We start from the raw sequence: 17,853 nt of genomic DNA on the forward strand, positions 1-17,853 counted from the left end.
GTCTTGGTCGGGGATGATTGGACGATTGGACGATTGGACGTTGGCAGTACCATCTTTGGGACCACCTTGACGCTCCCGCTGCTGCTCACTTTGTCTTCCCTTCCCCTAGCCACATTGTTGAATTGGGTTCGGGTAACTTTGAACTCGGTTGGCTAGGTGTCGCTTGCCAATGCCTGCTATGCTATACTATGCTGTGGTGTCCAAATTGATGTTTCAATAAAGACTATAAATTTATGACTAACGCATCAAGTGGACGCCCAAGACACTTCTCGTGCCCCTCCCGCTCCCGCTCCCCCTCCATCATACATACTTAACGCGGCAACGACATCGACAACGAGTAGGTGTCGCCATTGGTGCCACAATGAATTAATTTGGACAATTTATGAGCCAATCTCGCGGCTGACAACTGCCCAACAACGACTGCCAACTGGCAATACATAGTTGGAATGCTGCTGCCTGGGCTTTTCACACAACAGCACAACAACACGCAACGCACACAAATAGATTTGTAGACACTCTGCGCCGGTGGTCGATCGTTTCTATTCGAAAATTGAATTATAATTTGATGCCCAATACCCGCGATGCCCGTTGCCCAAACGCATCTGCATACATTAACGAATTGATCGGGCCACATAAATCTGGCAGCTGCGACACAATTAGTAGAGCCCGCCAACTCTGACCAAAGCCGCCACCCAAAATTGACAGCAGCCAGGCGGTTAGCCAGTGAGCCAGTGCGTCTTTTGGCCAGCAGCTCTGCAACAATACGAGTACTCGAATGTTACTGTATGTGTGTGTGTGTGTCTGTACATAAATAGTCGGCATTACTCTCTGCTGGCCAACAGCTGAAAGATAAACACGAGCGTACGAGTAAGTGCGCAGGATTATCTAAAGCAAACCGAAGCAGCAATACACTAAACTAATGACCAAGCTTTCAGATTATACTTTAAAAATAAATAAACCAAAAAGAGTTTAAAAAATATGTGTAATGCTTAAAAATATTAGAAAAAAACTAAACTTTCACAACAGTATATTGGGTTAAATTAAATTCTGAAAGAAATATATGAGAAATATATATTACTGTTTAACAAATACTAATGTAAGGCAGGCCTCTACTTCGAAAACTTTTAAGTCTCAAAAATGTATTATAATTAATTTCATTTTTATAATACTCTAAATCTATAAAGCACAGTTGTAATTATTCGATTATCAACTGATTTAATAAGCTAATCTATTATTAATGATTCAAATCAATTTAGCTTAGATTATGAACTATTGATAAGCGCATTAAGTAATCAAAAAACAATACAAATTGTGTGAAATGATTTCATGCATTGATATTATAATAATTTGCTCAACAAAGTTCACTAATTAATGCGACAAAATTTGTATTTATTTATGTTTATTTATATAAGTAAAACTATGGCAGCATTGTAGTTGCAATTTGATACCTTAGCTGTTTCAAAGTGAAATGATAAGTGCATATACCCTGCAATGTATTTACCCTTGGACAGGCTGCGCAAGAGCCGGAACCAAGAGCTGTCCACATTCTGTTGCCTCGCCATGGACTGACTCTTAAAATGTCTCATTTAAATAACTTGCATGCATTTAGTCATCCTTTTTGTCCCAACTTGGCAACACTCGAACGCAGTCGCAGTCGCTGTCGCAGTTGTCGCTGCTTTTACTTGTTTTGTTGCTGTCGTTGTTGCAGGCATGCGCCTGAAGGCATCGCTGACGACGACGACGACGTCGACATCAACTTAAGTGGCCGCTGCTGTGACTGTGGCTATGGCTGTGGCCGTGGACACAACGCGTCCTCTCAAAGTGTCGAGAGTATGTAAATCTTTTGCTTGGCTGCCATTGCCATGTGCATTGGCAATGCCATTCTTATGGCCATTCTTATGCTTATTCTTATGCCTGTTGTTGTTGTTGTTGGAATTGCTGCAGTTGTCGCGCGCTTGATCGATTTTGTCCACGTCAGTTGACTGTTTGCTTTTGTCAGCAGACTCATGGCCAATTGTTTGGCCTGGACAAAAGGATACATATGTGTACATATGTTTGGGGCCACAAAGATTTCCATCTCTCAGCGTATCTGTATGTGTGTGTGTGTGTGTGTGTGGACATAATGGAGACATTGCTGCTCGATTGTTGTTCGCATTTATTTGACAAATTTTGTCGTGAGTTGGGATCAGTTTTGTAGTCACACACTATGAGTAACTGCAGTCATTTTAATTAATTCAAATGCAATTCAGCTGCAGCTTCGATTGCTCCTCCTGCTGCTGCTGCTTGTTGTTGTTGTTGTTGAGGCGAGCGAGTGAAGACGCGCTGATTGAAGCTGAAAGGCAGCACGTGAGTGGCAGAGAGTCAGACGACACTAAAACTGCCAGACAGCAGCCACTGTCACTTTTTTCAACATCTTCTCCAGCTGCTGCTGCTTCTGCTACAGGACAGACAGAAAGACAGACAGAGTAACAGAGAAACAGTCAGTCAGTCAGTCAGTCCGTCGGCTGGACGGAGGGACGCTCATTCAGTAAACGTTTGTGATTTGTAACGATTGTGCAGTACATAAATCAGTCATGGATTTATTGCGAGAAATGAAATTTGCCGGCTGCGTCTTCAACTTGCAACTTCCCATCTGCAACTACACGAGTTGAAGCATCTTCTTCTGCTCACTCTGCTTGAGTTGCAGTTGCGAGTTGGAGATGGAGTTGGAGTTTGAGTATCGAGTATGGAGTATACAGCTTGAGTTTTAAGCTTGAGCTTGGGTCGTGGTCGTGTGAGTGGCGCTGCGTGTGGGTCGCATAAATTTCACGCTTTGCGCAGGCGCTGCTACAAATCGATGTTCTCTTTTTTCTGTTGTTGTCGTTGTTATTGCTATTGTTGTTGTTGTTGTGCTCCTCCACTGCCTGCTTTTTGGGTTGTCTGCTCTGTTGTTGTTTTTTATATTTTTTTTTGTTTTCTTTGGCTAGTTTTTATGTTGCACGCGGGGACGTGCAACGCCGCTGGCTCAAATCGATAGTGGCAAATACGTTTTTGACGGTGCTCGAGACGAACCAGGAAATTGTAAGAGCTCATAACACTAAAAACATATGTACAACAATTCGCATACACAAAACTAAAGACGAAACGCCTGACTCTCTGACTCTCTGACACTGACACTGACACTGACCTGCAACGTTGCGTTTGCCATTTGGAATGCCATAAGCCAAGCCATAAGGGCAGATCACACGAGTCGCCCAAGTCAGTCACTCAGGAGACGGAGAGAAAGAGATGTCTCCCTCTGTTTGCAGTTTTGTAGTTTGTTATTTGTGCAAATGGAAACTCGAAGCATTCGATTTGTGGACACGCAATGGCGCTGCTAATTGTTTGGGGCAACAACAACTACAACAACATTAAATGCCCAACTGAAATGCAACTGCCACAACAACAAAAACAACAACAATAACAGGAGGGAAAAGACATTCGCATCATATCTGATTGCATGACAGTTCTCAATTACTTAAGCTCTTTCGGCATTTACAAAACTTTGTCCACTTCCCATTCCCATTCCCAGAAATTGAACGAAATATCAGGGAAAAATTTTGACATTTTCACGAATCGTTTGACGGCGCAACGAGTGACGCAAGTTTCGCCAGACAAATGGCGATAATATTGCGCAAAATATAAAAGGGGAGACCCTCAAGGCATTAGGGGTTAATTAACATATAGAACTGTCGATTCGACATGCTTCGGATTTGCCAAGAGACTTATTACAAGAGTGCTCTTTGCATTTTATGAGCAACCTGTTCAAAGATTGCGTTGAGATCCTTTCGGATGAGTTCACTGCACCCATTTGCAGTTTCCCTTTTTATATATTTTAGACTTTTGTCTAACCGTTTTTTTTCCGTCTTGTTGTTGTTGTTGTGCATTCCCGTTAACTTTTGCCCAAAAACTTATAATTTATGGCTGGTAAAGTTTGCCTAATCCCTGGCCTAATCGTCTGTGCTGCATGCCACAAAGCACCTCGATAGCAAATTCAAAGAGAGCGTTCGAAAGTGAGAAAGACAGAGAGAGAGAGAGAGAGTGGAAGAGATGGAGGGAGAGAGAAGTCAGTCACCTTCGCGATCGGCACGTTTCTCTGGTATTTTACTTTCTTGAGTTTTGTGCGCGTTTCGTTTTCGTTCATTTCATTTTTTGGCTTCATAATTTATTATCGCTTCAAAGGCATCTCAATTATGGCTCCTGGCAGACATGAAACCCAAATCCAAAGCCAACTTCGAAGCTGAAGCTAAAGCCAAAGCCAAAACAAATCTGCGGATTTTATCTGGCGTATCTCTTGGCGAGTATAAATGCGTTCGTTTTGTAAATCAGCAAAATCGAACAATTACAAAAGTTTACAAAACTTTATTCAATTAACTTGCCGTAGTGTCGTAATGCTTGCAACATAGTGTGGTAAATTGTTGCTGCTGCTTTCGTTATGAACAGTTTATTGGTGTGAAAATGCGCAACAAACTGCGAGACGCCTCTGCCTCAATTTGACTCACTGTCTCAGTCTGAGTCTGAATATCGCTTCGGTTGCAGCTTCAATTTCAGCCACATTGCAATCGTGACGTGATTTTGATTGCCGCCAGCCAATTCCTCTCTTTGCCCTTACCTTTCCCCTTCTCCCCCAGGTTTGCAGTGGCTGCCTCTCCCTACAATTTGGTTGTTGTATCTGTTTCTGTTCTGGTTGCATGTTGCACGGTGCAGAGGCGGGGCAATAGCGGTTAAGACAACCAACCAAAGCGCAGCTAACAACTTTTTTGCACACTTTTACTTTCAAGATCTGTTGTGCATTGTTCTCCAATTGCCTCAAAGCCTCTCCTCAGCCAACAGCCAACAGCCCAGCCACTCCACTCCATTCCATTCATTCCATTCCCTTTGGGGTCCAACCCGGAACTATAAATCCACTTGCCGTATCATTACTGTCTGTGAGCAGAGATTAATCGTAGACAAATTGTCGTCATGTCTGTGCGCCGTCTCCTGCATTTCAATTGACCCAAACGAAGACATAAAACCAACCAAAAAAAAAGCAAATAATATTAAAAAAAAGACTCTGGCAGGTGCCGCTGCGGCTCGCTAGACTTTTTCTTTTTTCTCACTTTTTCCTACCTGTTGTCTCTGATTTATGCGACTGTTCAAAAAGTCAAAATTCAACACTTCAATACTTGTCAGAAACCTAAACAAATGACAAATATGTAAGTTGTGACTGCACAGCAGAGTGATAGACTTTATAGTTATCCTGCAATTAGCTGTCTTCGATTATATCTTTATAGCTTTAAGAGAAGACAGTTCTTAAAATAGTATTTAAAGTTGATAGCAACAGTCTTTATATCAATTTTTAATAGCTTGTAGTACACTTCCAAAGAAATAAAGTAAGGAGGTCTACAGTGCAGAGAGTATCTCAGATCTCTGATTAACAGGTGTGTCTTACAATTTACCATTTTGTGATCAGATTGTACTCGGATAGCTTTTATTTATGGTAAAGATCTTTGTGTGTACAATCGAAAAATAAATGGTACTTTAATAAATAGTACTTTAATGGTCTCTTTGATAAATTGCTAAGTTTAAAGTAAATAAATTACAATGTCTAATTAAATTATTTATTTTATTTTTTACTGTTTCTGAGTGAGAACCTTCAGAAATAGCCACTTCATAAGACAAAGATAATAGAGAAAAAGCAAATTGTGCGTAGATGTTAAATAAGCATTTAATAATTTTCTTTTGATTATTATTTCTCATCTTCTTTAACTCTACTTAAAGACTGCTTATTTTATTGTTCATGAAGTACTTATTATCTAAAAAAAATCCTAGTAAAATATTAAATAATTTTCATTTTTTGGTTCAGAATTTTTAAGTTACAGCCTTGAGAGTTATTTTCTTCACAAAAATCTGAACTGAAAGTTTTAGTTAAGCGCTGAACATTTTTATAGTCATGTAAAATATCTTATTAAGAAAAGATATAAAGTAAAATATTGAATATTTATTATTTCCATGCAGTATTTCTCTTCTAAAATAACCCTAGTAAAATACCTTTTCTTCCTCAACAAAAACTAGGGTAGACATTTACAAATTCCAAGCGTTCACAGCCGAAGCACGCTTCGTTATTATTAGAAATTCCAAGCATAGAATCTGCCTGCCATTGCCTACTCAGTGAACCATTGATGTGCTTATTGACAAGTTGCCCCTGCCACACGGGGCGAGAGGAAGTGCCACATACAAATGCAAGCTGATTGTTATTGCTGTTGTTGTAGCTGTTGCTGTTGGTGTAGCTGTCGCAGTTGACGTTGTTATATATGACAAATGGCTTCCATTTCCTTTCGGTTGATCGATGCCGATATCGGTTGATATTTTGCGCTTACCAAAAAGACTACAAAAACCAAAAAGAAAGAAAAAGAGACTGAGTCTCGATGGAGTATACACATTTTGGGGTATGCCAAAATTGCAGAGATCGTGTATTTTGTTTCATTTTCGGTAAGGGCATATGAGAAAAATGCGCTAATTACACGCACAGCACAGCACAGCACAGAGCGCACTGGTTAATTGAAGTTGTCAACGGGCATGTCGAAATATGCGATGTTTTGTCGGTTTTTCGTATACGGAGTAAATCAAAGAGTCGTGTTGTTGCTGGTTGCCGGTTGCTGGTTGCTCCCTCCGATCATGGGCAATGTGATTGTGACCAATTATCTGTGAATTGAACTAAGCGCAGACGGGGAGATGCCTGTGAAAGTGGATGCAATGGCGCCATTAATTATCACAAAAACGGATACATTTCTTCATAATTAAAAGCGGTTGAATGACATGCGTTCACTCGTTGCCAATGCCATCGCATCGGATCCATGCAAAAAGGTGGCCATCGTAATGACAACATCGCTTCCGACTCCGACTCGACTGCAGCTGCCAACCAGAGGCTGCAATTGCTCCCAGTTTCAGCTGCAGCCACTTCGCTCTCTCTCTCTCTCTGTGACTCGACTCCATTAGCAGGAGTGATGCAGCGCCTAATAGAGAAGCATTACTCATGCTCAGCAGGACATCGTTATGGCCGCGTGTCTAGCCGGGATTCGCCAAGCTCCTCTGTGTCCAGTCTGTGTGCTCTGGTGCGCAGTGTGCGTTCGAGTTAAACATGCAATTGAGAAATTTATTAAAAATCATTTTCATTAATTTGGTTATTTATGCACAGGATCAAACATTCAATTAGGCTGATGTTATAAATCTCGCATTCATTTTTCACATGCTACAACCACGCGTTGCATCTATAAATCAACCACAGTCACACATACAAAAAAATATTCTTGCCACTGCCCGAGACTAGAAACTTGCAACTGAGAACTGCCCACGGGATACCAGCAAACTCATCTGAGTCTTCAATTGCCTAGACGATCTTTTTAATTGTCAATAAAATAATATACTATACGAAATCGCAATTCGTTCGCTTTTTCTTCGCGTTGTGTTTTGCTTTTGTTTGTCGAAAGGTTAAAAGTGAAAGATCTCCTGCTGACTTGCAACAATGACAAAAAACTCAAGCTTGTTGTTGTTTTCATTGTTCGACTAGTTGTGTTTTTATTATTTATTTGTCATGTTCGGCACGAAAAATGAGAGTAATAAGATGCACAAAATAAGATTAAATAGCACAACAAAAAAAGGCCTCTAAATAAATCTCTGTTGCACTGCAGACACTTGAATGCTCTTTAGTTTGTTGCGTCTTAATTGCATTTGATTGTTGCTCCTTTTTTGTTTAATCAAGTTTTAAGCAAGAATAATTGATTTTTGTAATCTTTATGTTCATTGACAACTCAATTTCCTTATAGTAGAAATAACATTTGCCATATAATTAATTTTCTAATTCTACTTCCTTAATGACAATAGATTTCTGACTAAGCAAACATGATAGAATTTCTTTCAAAAACTAATAAATAGTCAGCACACTCTTTATGGCTGAAACAAACTGTTAGAGCAACCCACGTCATGTTTTTGATCGGCAAATCGCTGGCAGTAATAAATCGACAAAGGCAAATCAGTTAACGAACAACAGCAAAAAACTATACAAATTTGGGACATTTGTTGAGCTGACCTTTGGATGACCTTTTTGTTTTTTTTCATTTTTTGTTTGGCCACGGTTGAAATAAATCTCAGCTGCGCTTTGGACTTAATAAGTTCGCTCAGCAGCTGAGCAGGAAGCTTGCCAGTTGCTTATCGCTTGCCCCCATCGAACTTGGGTGGGTAGCAGTCCGCCTCCCCCTCTTCCCTTTTCTTCCCTCAGCCTCCAGTATATAGAGATACACATATATGCACGTGTGGTAGGAGGGAAGCCGATTGCTAGTTCATAAAATAAACTTAATAAAAGCAAAATCAACTGGTTGGTTAGTCGACTCGCTGGCTGGCTTCGATGGCAGCCTGGCTGGATGTCTGGCTGTCTGGCTGGCTGGCTGCTTGGGCATCATCAAAAAGCCGACAATGGGGCGTGACGCGACTATCAGCACGGCCAGGCCCCCTTTTTGTGTGCATTGCCTGGGCATTGGCTGTGGCCCACAATTTTGATATAATAAATTGCATAGAAACATAAATTTAATTTTTAACGCCCCAGAACGACAGAGTCTAGCTTCCCTCTTAGCATAACAATTAAGACATCATCCGCAGTGCAAGTGAGAGTGAGAAAGGGAAAGAGAGAGTACGAAAGTGAGTGAAAGAGAGAGAGGGAGACTTTGCTTGACAAAATGGTGGCTTGCAGTTAAGATCAACACTCTCGTTGGACAACTGGACAGCAGTGTGTGTCCACAATAAATGGCGCTTTAGTTGGCGCTTTTCGCACTCTCACATTTTTCACGCAAGTGGACACAAAAGGCGCGCCCTTGATCCGCCCCGGCTTGACAGTGTTTGTGCCTAGTCTCTGGCCCATCATCATCATAAGCCATAACGTTCCGCGCATGCGCACTCTGCATTGCATATGTAGTATTTCTGTGTGTGTATTTGTCTCTCCCCTCCTCTGCTGCCGCTATGTACTTGGCAGACCCTCGAACTGAGATGATGGCTATGCTCGCGCTCTGCGGCCCCGCTGATTGATGACTTTCATTTGCCATTCGGACAGCGCTACATTAATATCAACAACAGCGTCCTCCAGCTAACTCAGCTCAGCCTGTGAGCCTAGTGAGCCCCTCCAGCCAAAGCCACAGCCAGAGACACTGAGACAGAGACAGAAACAAAAACAGAAACGGAGCCGCTGTTCATCAGTGTTCGCTCTCCCGAACCTCGAGCATCATCATCAACGGCGGCGGCGGCGTCCTCTCGCTTTCGGGGCGTCACAATTGCTTGTAGAACACCCAGGAATTCGTGGCATTTTATGGCCAATGTTTGACTATTGCATTGCCGAGTGTTTGCCCAACCATCCACAATCCACAGCAATCCACAGATCCACAAATCCACTTTCCATTAGGTACACATGCGAGCATAATCGTTCTGGGCCGTGTTAAATTTATGAGTACTCCTATTTAGTTGTAGTCACTGTTTGTATGTGCCTACTTAAAGAAGAGTATCTCAGCTGAGACAATCAGTTTGAGACAGTTGAAAAGAAGGAATCGAATCATATCTATATCTATATCTATATCTATATCTATATCTATATCTATATCTATATCTATATCTATATCTATATCTATATCTATATCTATATCTATATCTATATCTATATCTATATCTATATCTATATCTATATCTATATCTATATCTATATCTATATCTATATCTATATCTATATCTATATCTATATCTATATCTATATCTATATCTATATCTATATCTATATCTATATCTATATCTATATCTATATCTATATCTATATCTATATCTATATCTATATCTATATCTATATCTATATCTATATCTATATCTATATCTATATCTATATCTATATCTATATCTATATCTATATCTATATCTATATCTATATCTATATCTATATCTATATCTATATCTATATCTATATCTATATCTATATCTATATCTATATCTATATCTATATCTATATCTATATCTATATCTATATCTATATCTATATCTATATCTATATCTATATCTATATCTATATCTATATCTATATCTATATCTATATCTATATCTATATCTATATCTATATCTATATCTATATCTATATCTATATCTATATCTATATCTATATCTATATCTATATCTATATCTATATCTATATCTATATCTATATCTATATCTATATCTATATCTATATCTATATCTATATCTATATCTATATCTATATCTATATCTATATCTATATCTATATCTATATCTATATCTATATCTATATCTATATCTATATCTATATCTATATCTATATCTATATCTATATCTATATCTATATCTATATCTATATCTATATCTATATCTATATCTATATCTATATCTATATCTATATCTATATCTATATCTATATCTATATCTATATCTATATCTATATCTATATCTATATCTATATCTATATCTATATCTATATCTATATCTATATCTATATCTATATCTATATCTATATCTATATCTATATCTATATCTATATCTATATCTATATCTATATCTATATCTATATCTATATCTATATCTATATCTATATCTATATCTATATCTATATCTATATCTATATCTATATCTATATCTAATTTTGTAGTATGGTTGCATGACACAACAGCTCCATTTGGCCAAGCTTCCTGAGTAGTCAGCGGTTGCAAGCTGCAAGTTGCAACTCGCAGCGCGTCGCATCGCAGCCATTGCAATCATTACTCACGCGCGCTAATCCCAGCGACTCCATTTGCCAGCTGGAGAGCTGAAGCTGAAGAGCCAAAGCCGAAAGCCAAAAGAAAAATCACATGCGCAGCATTTAAAGATTTGGGGCGCGAGCGGGAAAAGCAACAGCGCGAAACGACAGAGCGTCGATAAGCAGCTCGGAAAAACTTACTGCAGAGGCAGTTGCCAGTTGCCAGTCGCCAGTTGGCAGTAAGCAGGTAAGCCAGGCAATTGAGTTGTTCCCCTGGCCAACTGGTTGCTCCTTTCCCGCTGTTGCTGTTGCTGTGGCTGCTGCTGCTGCTGCTGCTGCTGCTCTTCCTCTAAGCATGTGCTGCACGTAATGGTGTTGCATTTATTAAAGGCTTTTGTGCGTGCGGGCCAGGCTCAGACTGAGACTGAGGCTGAGGCTGCGACTAAGTCTCAGACTCTGAGCTTGGCTCCAAGTGCAGCTCCGGCTTCTCTCACTCTGTGTACGTCTCTCACATGCTTAATCCATAAATGGAAATTAATGGTTTAAATACGAATGTATTTGGCGGCCATGTGTTACCTCCTCAGCGGCAGCTGGCGGAGTGAGAGGTAGGGTGAGGGGGGGAGACGTAGGCGCAGTTGGAGCCTGGACAGGCTAATGGCTGTGGCCCCGGTAACGGTACCATTTGAGTGCCACTGCATTTGCATCGCGAGGCTGGCAAAAATATTAAGACATAAATGTCGTCAACAATGATACGGACACTGCGGCACAGAGTGCGTAGGCGTCGGCGGTGGTGGATGGCGGTGACGGTGGCGGTGATGGTGGCGGCACAGTGGTTCAATTGCACGATGTTTGCGCTTAAAATGGGTTTTCAATTAAGGTCCGAGCATTATCCATATATCATCCGATTGGCTGTCCGTAATGAGCACAACAATGCTTTAAATGCCCCACACAGACACACACATACACATATGCAGATAATCAGCGTCGGAAATGGGCAGACAGATTAGCGCCCACCATCATCATCATCTGCATCATCATAGGGAGCATCGAGGCAGATGCATTGGCTTGGCCCTTTCTTGGGTCATTTGCTAGGTTAAGTCGCCACGAGGGTTGCCAGTTGCCAGTTGCCACATGCAACATAAGTGCATATAAAAAATGATACCACAATTTATGGACGACATCTAATGGCGTTCACTTCATATCCACAACAACCGATGCGGCCAGAGAGATGCGGCTGCAACAGTGTTGGCGGATTTGTGGCTGGCAGCCAACGCAGCTACAGCCGCAACCGCGTTGCATGCGGCACATCTCATAAAACATAATCAAGTTCACATTCACCAGTCGCCTGGCGACAATGGCATTCGCATCCTGCCTAGACTCAAGTCTCGCAGTCTCGGACTCGATCTCGCGCCGTCTTCCTCCCGCTTGACTATGCAAGATTAATTTTCAACCATATTGTCATATTTTGCTGTCGCATGCGTCACTTTAGTTGCCGTTGTTGTTGTTGTGGCTGTTGTTGTCGTTGTCGTTGCCGTTGCCGTTGCAAGTACCATTCTTATAAGCGTTTTGATTCCATTAACTCACACAGCTGCAACAGACGTAGACGCATGCATGCAACTTAAGCAAGCAAGAGCAGGATATCAGTTCTTGCAACTTACCAGCGAGTAATTTCCATAACTTTTGCTCCAAATTATTTGCCATTGCCGATGTCGAAGCAGTTGCCGTTTGCTGCTGCCGCATCGCGAACGCATTTATCATGTGGCACGTTCTGCCGTCTGAGGTGTGTATTAATTGTTAACCATTTGGCATTTGGCAATCGCATCCATTGCATCTCACACTGGGCGTGGGCGTATACGTGGGCGTGTGCACTGCGCTCCAGCTCCACTGCTCCAGCTTTGCTTCATCTCTGTGGCTGCATCTGCCATAAGCACTTCAAGGAGCATTGCCTGCATTAATAATGCCAATTGGAATGCATTTAATGCATTCTCACAGCTCAATGGCAGCTGAAACCCAACTGAATGACGCCTGAAAGCAAAGCCGAGCTAATGAAGTTGAAGTTGAAGGAAGTTCCGCATGCTATAATGTAGATAACAAACAATTCAACGGTAGATAAATTCAAAGTATTTCCATATACTAAAAATGAGTTAAAAAGCTAATAAAATTGAAAATCACGTGAAGTTAAATTCATATTTCCATTTAATAACAATTCACCTCTTAAGCTTAAAGCAACCATAAAATAAATTTGCTTTATTTTCTTTTGTTCCGCTTTAACACCAAAGTGGCTTGTTAATCTCATTCAAATAAAAAGCTTTAAAATCATTTTCGTTAAAAGCTTTAACATTTTGGCAAGGAACATAGCCAACTTGAAAGGAGTTTCACCAATAAAAAAAAAAACACAGTGTTATATGGCTTCGACCCAGTTTAAACCTGATTCACAAGGTTGAAACATTTGAAAACACTTACAAGTTTTATTAGACTTATTGTATTTGTTGTTGTACTTTATGTAAATTAGGTGGCAAGTACATTATCATAAGTATTTCATTTGTTTGCTTTTGGCCAATACTCCTCTAACAATAGTCACAAAAATTTCGAATCTGGCTTTTGTTCATCTGCTTTTCACGCGAGTTCGTTGCCTAAGTCTTTTGTTTGCAGACCACACACAGAAGGGCAACGCTGCTCCACGTGAGCAGCGATTGAGGCGGAGTCAGAGGTAGGCGGTTGAAGGGGGGGCATTGATTTCACTTATTTGAGCAAAACGAAACAAGCCCGTTAACAATTTGCGCAAAACATTTGCCCAGCCCCAAAAAGCGAAAAAAAAATACGCAGAGAAGAAATAAACAAAGCCAAGGTCCAGGTTCTTGGGAGTCCCACACAAGCTGGAGGTGAAGGTGGAGTAGGAGGGAGGCAGAGGCAGATCGGAGGGAGGGGGGCGGACGCATCGACAACGCACGCCTGTTCGCATTCAATAAATAAAATGTCAAAACAATAATGAAATGAATTATGAGCGCGCATCAGCAGCGACGGCAGTCGAGGCAGTAGAGGCAGCAGCGGCAGCGGCAGCCAGTCGAGTCAGTCTGTGGCAACTGGGACAGGGATGGGCAGAGGGGTAGAGGGGTCGGTAGAGGAGGAGGAGGAGGGCGGCGTGGGCTACCATTGCTGCGCTGCCTGGTCAATTTCTTGTTGCTTTTATTTATTGATTTCGTGCGTATGCACAATCAGCACACGGCACAGACCGACTGCAGTTGCAGTGATGCAGTGATGCAGCGGTGCAGCGGTTGTGCATCCGATTCCACGGTCAGTGGCATCAACAGCGGACGTTGCAACGTGCTTACAATTGTCAGAATGCTCGTTTGGGCCAACGATTGGCTGACGGCCTCAGGCATTCGCGTAATGAAATCCTGCATCTGTATCTGTGTCTTTCTCTCTCTCTCTCTCTCTCACTCGCTAGCTCTCTGGATTATGGGACTTGTGTGTGTCGCCTTTTACATACCAACTTGGTATTTGTGTGTGTGTGCTAACGCCACGCGAAACGCAATCAAAACTTTCGCTGCCAAACGAAAAAAGCAATTATTTCGATAAAAATGACCGTTTACTGTCGTTTTGTGGATATTGAGGCCCAATTTATGTGTACTCGTATGTGCATACCAAGCAATGCGACCAAAGCAAGCAACGGAGCCACGTTTTGGGGCATCGCAAGGAGCGAGAGCGAGGGAGTTAGCCATGTTACCGTTGCGACTTAACTTGGCTTTAACTGGGTCAAGGGAATGTACGTACAAAATAAAAATGAAAATAAATTAATAAAAATGTTCTTTCTGCTGGAGTCATGAGCTTACTTACCATCAAGAGTATACCATATTCAAATGGTTATACGACAAACTTGGAGTAAATTACTGAACTTTCAATGGAAAGTTTTAAAGCTGCAGTCGATAGACGATTAAGCTTTACACAAGTTAATGAAACTTCTATGATGTGAATGGCAGATTATAATGTAAATTTAGAAACCATTTGTATGAAATTTCATTCTGAGGAATCACTATATAAAAAACCTTCATCAAGAAAATTTAATAAAAGGAATTGTAATTTTAAAAGATGGGGATTAAACTTTATTTTAGTTAATGTCATTTATATTATGTAAGTGCTAAAATGTAATGTTAATGCCTAGTCTACTAAAATATATTCTAAATGTTACAAATTTTTATGAATGAGATTCAAATTTGAAGATTACAAACTAAATATTTAACTCTTCTCAATTGAATGAGACTTCTATGTTACAGTATGACAACTAAATTATAGAATTAACTTGCAATATTTGTACACCATCTTACATTTTGTTTTAAAAATCACTCGATAAAGTAAGACAGTTTTATTCATGGATTTGTAACTTTGAGAGCTTCAGTCAATTGTGCAGTAAATTTTGTTTCAGTTAATCTGATTTCAGTTATTAAAGTGTTAAATTATACAGTAAATACCCAAAAGTTCCATTCTAACTCAATAGATAGTACATTTCTTGAAATAACTAAAAGTTAAAATTCAAAAATGTATAAATTTATATTCAGAAGAGGAGTTTAAACTATACAGAAATATTGTAAGTTGTAATCTGTAAATAAACTATTTTTTTTAAGTTAATTCACAAATATATATAAATCAAACATCACATTAAGCCATGTAGTTTTTTCATGGCAATTTTAACATCCGTATCGAATTCTATTCACTCAATTTTCAATCTGGAAATTTACCTAATAAACAATAATTGTTTATATCGAATTTCATGCATAACATTCCCCAGTTTTAGAGTGTGTGTGTGTTCAATATGGTTATTTCTCATTTCCAACCACATTTCTAAGTCTTTTGTTTGTCGCATATGGTTAGACTTATAAACATAGTTAGTTTGTATGGAGCCAAGTTTACATTAAGTTTTTACAACTTGACACATTCGCTATAAATATACACCTTAACTGTGCATACTTTTATTATTAAAACCCGACCCATAAAGCTCGCAACGAACTCGGAGGCTATTTCAAATGCCATAATACAAGCTATATCATGCTCACATTATCGTGGCTCATAGCTATATCATATGTACACACACGCACACACACATACACGGAATATACATTTATGTGATTTTGAGAGATTTATGCGCTCGACATGTTTTTATGGTGCACTTAAGAGCTGGCCACTTAGCCATTTTTGGGGTCGCAAATTATTAGTCTCGGATTTGGGGCGACAAATAAGGCGTAAGATTTGAAACGCCCAAATGAAATCGATTTCCAAATATTTCGATACGCTGGTAAATATGGCGGAAACTCATTTGTTGCTCAACATATTTGCCATAAAACAAAATGCAAGCAAGAAAAAACATTTATGAATACTCACGCTTGGAGTTCAGTCAAATATCTCAGCTGACCACGCATGCATAAATATTTTAACGATCCTCAATGCAAGCTGGTTTCTTTGGCCCTAGGCCGAGGCTGTTGTAGTTGGAGCTAAAGCTGGAGCTGGAGATGGAGTTGGGGAGCTGGTAAGCCTTATTTGGATCAAGATAAAAATTATGTATGATCAAAAATCAGTTTGACAACAAAATGCTTTATGTGCGCAATTCTTAACGCTGCAATTTAACAAAACGGCACATTAAGAATAAGAAGAAGACAATGTGGCAGAGGCGGCAGCGGCGGCACTGAAAAGAGGAAGTGGAGGAAGCACTGCACGAGTGAGGGGATAACCCAATTTTTTTTGGAGTCGCATCCTTGGCTGGAGGATTGCTGCGAAACGTTGCTGGCATGCTAATAAGGGTGACGGTGGCGGCAACTTTTCACCCAGGCGAAAGTAGTCAAAGTTGAATGGCCCCCCATCCTGGCCGACGCCCGCAATCATTCATCATAAACGCGGTAACCGATCGGCAGCCGCATCAAGACAGGCACATTCAGGCAGCAGCAGGTAAGAGGCATGCAGCATAAGGCATGAGGCATGAGGCATTTGGCAGTTTGCCTGCCACCATATCTTCAACGTCGATCAATGCAAATTTTTGCGCCGATCAAAACTGGCCAACAGCCTACGCAGCAGCGCGCAGAAGGCTCAAGAATTATTATTAAATTCGATATAAATAATATTTTCAAGCTTGCCCCCTTTTGCCCCGCCTTCTACCTCCCGATCTCAACTGCTGCTGCGGCTGCTGATTAATAAAAGACGGGCTGCGGCTGCCGTGGCAGCAGCGCTCGATGGCCTGCGGTGCTTAAATTCTGAGGCATCTGTCAAACTGAGCGAAGGTGCACGTTTTGTATGCACAGCTTGGTGCCAGCCCAAGTTGCCCAAGTCCTGTGTGTGTGTCTGTGTGCCTCTCTGCGAGCTTGGCTGTTGCATTTGTGGCAGACCCACCGAAGAGCGAATTGTGGTGTTCAAATATTTTAAAAATACTTTGCATATGTGACACTCGCATAATAACGCTTCAATTAAGCTCCACTCAACTTGACTTCGGGTTCGGCTTCGGGTTCGCTTCTCAGTCCTTTGACACGATTTTCTTTTGTCCAACTAAAATATATAGTATACAAAATAAGACTGAAATGGGAAGATGGGAACAAAAAGACAGGAAAAAAATAAACTGCGCTTCCAGATGCATATCAATAAGATCTGACGTCAATTTTGATAAGCGAACGCATATTATTATTGTTATTATTAGCAATATACTCACTCGCATGCTGGCTACAGTTTCGAACCTTCAGCTGCTGCAGCTCTCCAGAAAAAGGGACGCAAGAGAAGCAAGCAGGAGCACTTATAATAAGCAGCAAAAGAGCGCAGAATCCCTTCGAGCATTTCGTTGCATCGACGTCCGCCACGGATATCAGGCAACAATCGACATATGCAAAAGGAGAAAAACAACAACAGCAGCAGCAACAAAATACTAAAAACTTAAAAAAAAATAAAGGAAAAGAAAAAGGAAAATTCCTGAAGCAGCAGCAAGGCGAGCTGAATAAAACAAGAATTATGCAAAAATTATGCAAGGCGCAACAATTTACAAAGTGCCCGATCAGTTGCACAGTGGTGCGAAAGTCGAAAGATAGAACAGCAATCATGTAATCTAAAAG

Source organism: Drosophila sulfurigaster, chromosome 3 (assembly GCF_023558435.1).
Source record: "Drosophila sulfurigaster albostrigata strain 15112-1811.04 chromosome 3, ASM2355843v2, whole genome shotgun sequence".
In the NCBI taxonomy this organism is placed as follows: domain Eukaryota; kingdom Metazoa; phylum Arthropoda; class Insecta; order Diptera; family Drosophilidae; genus Drosophila; species Drosophila sulfurigaster.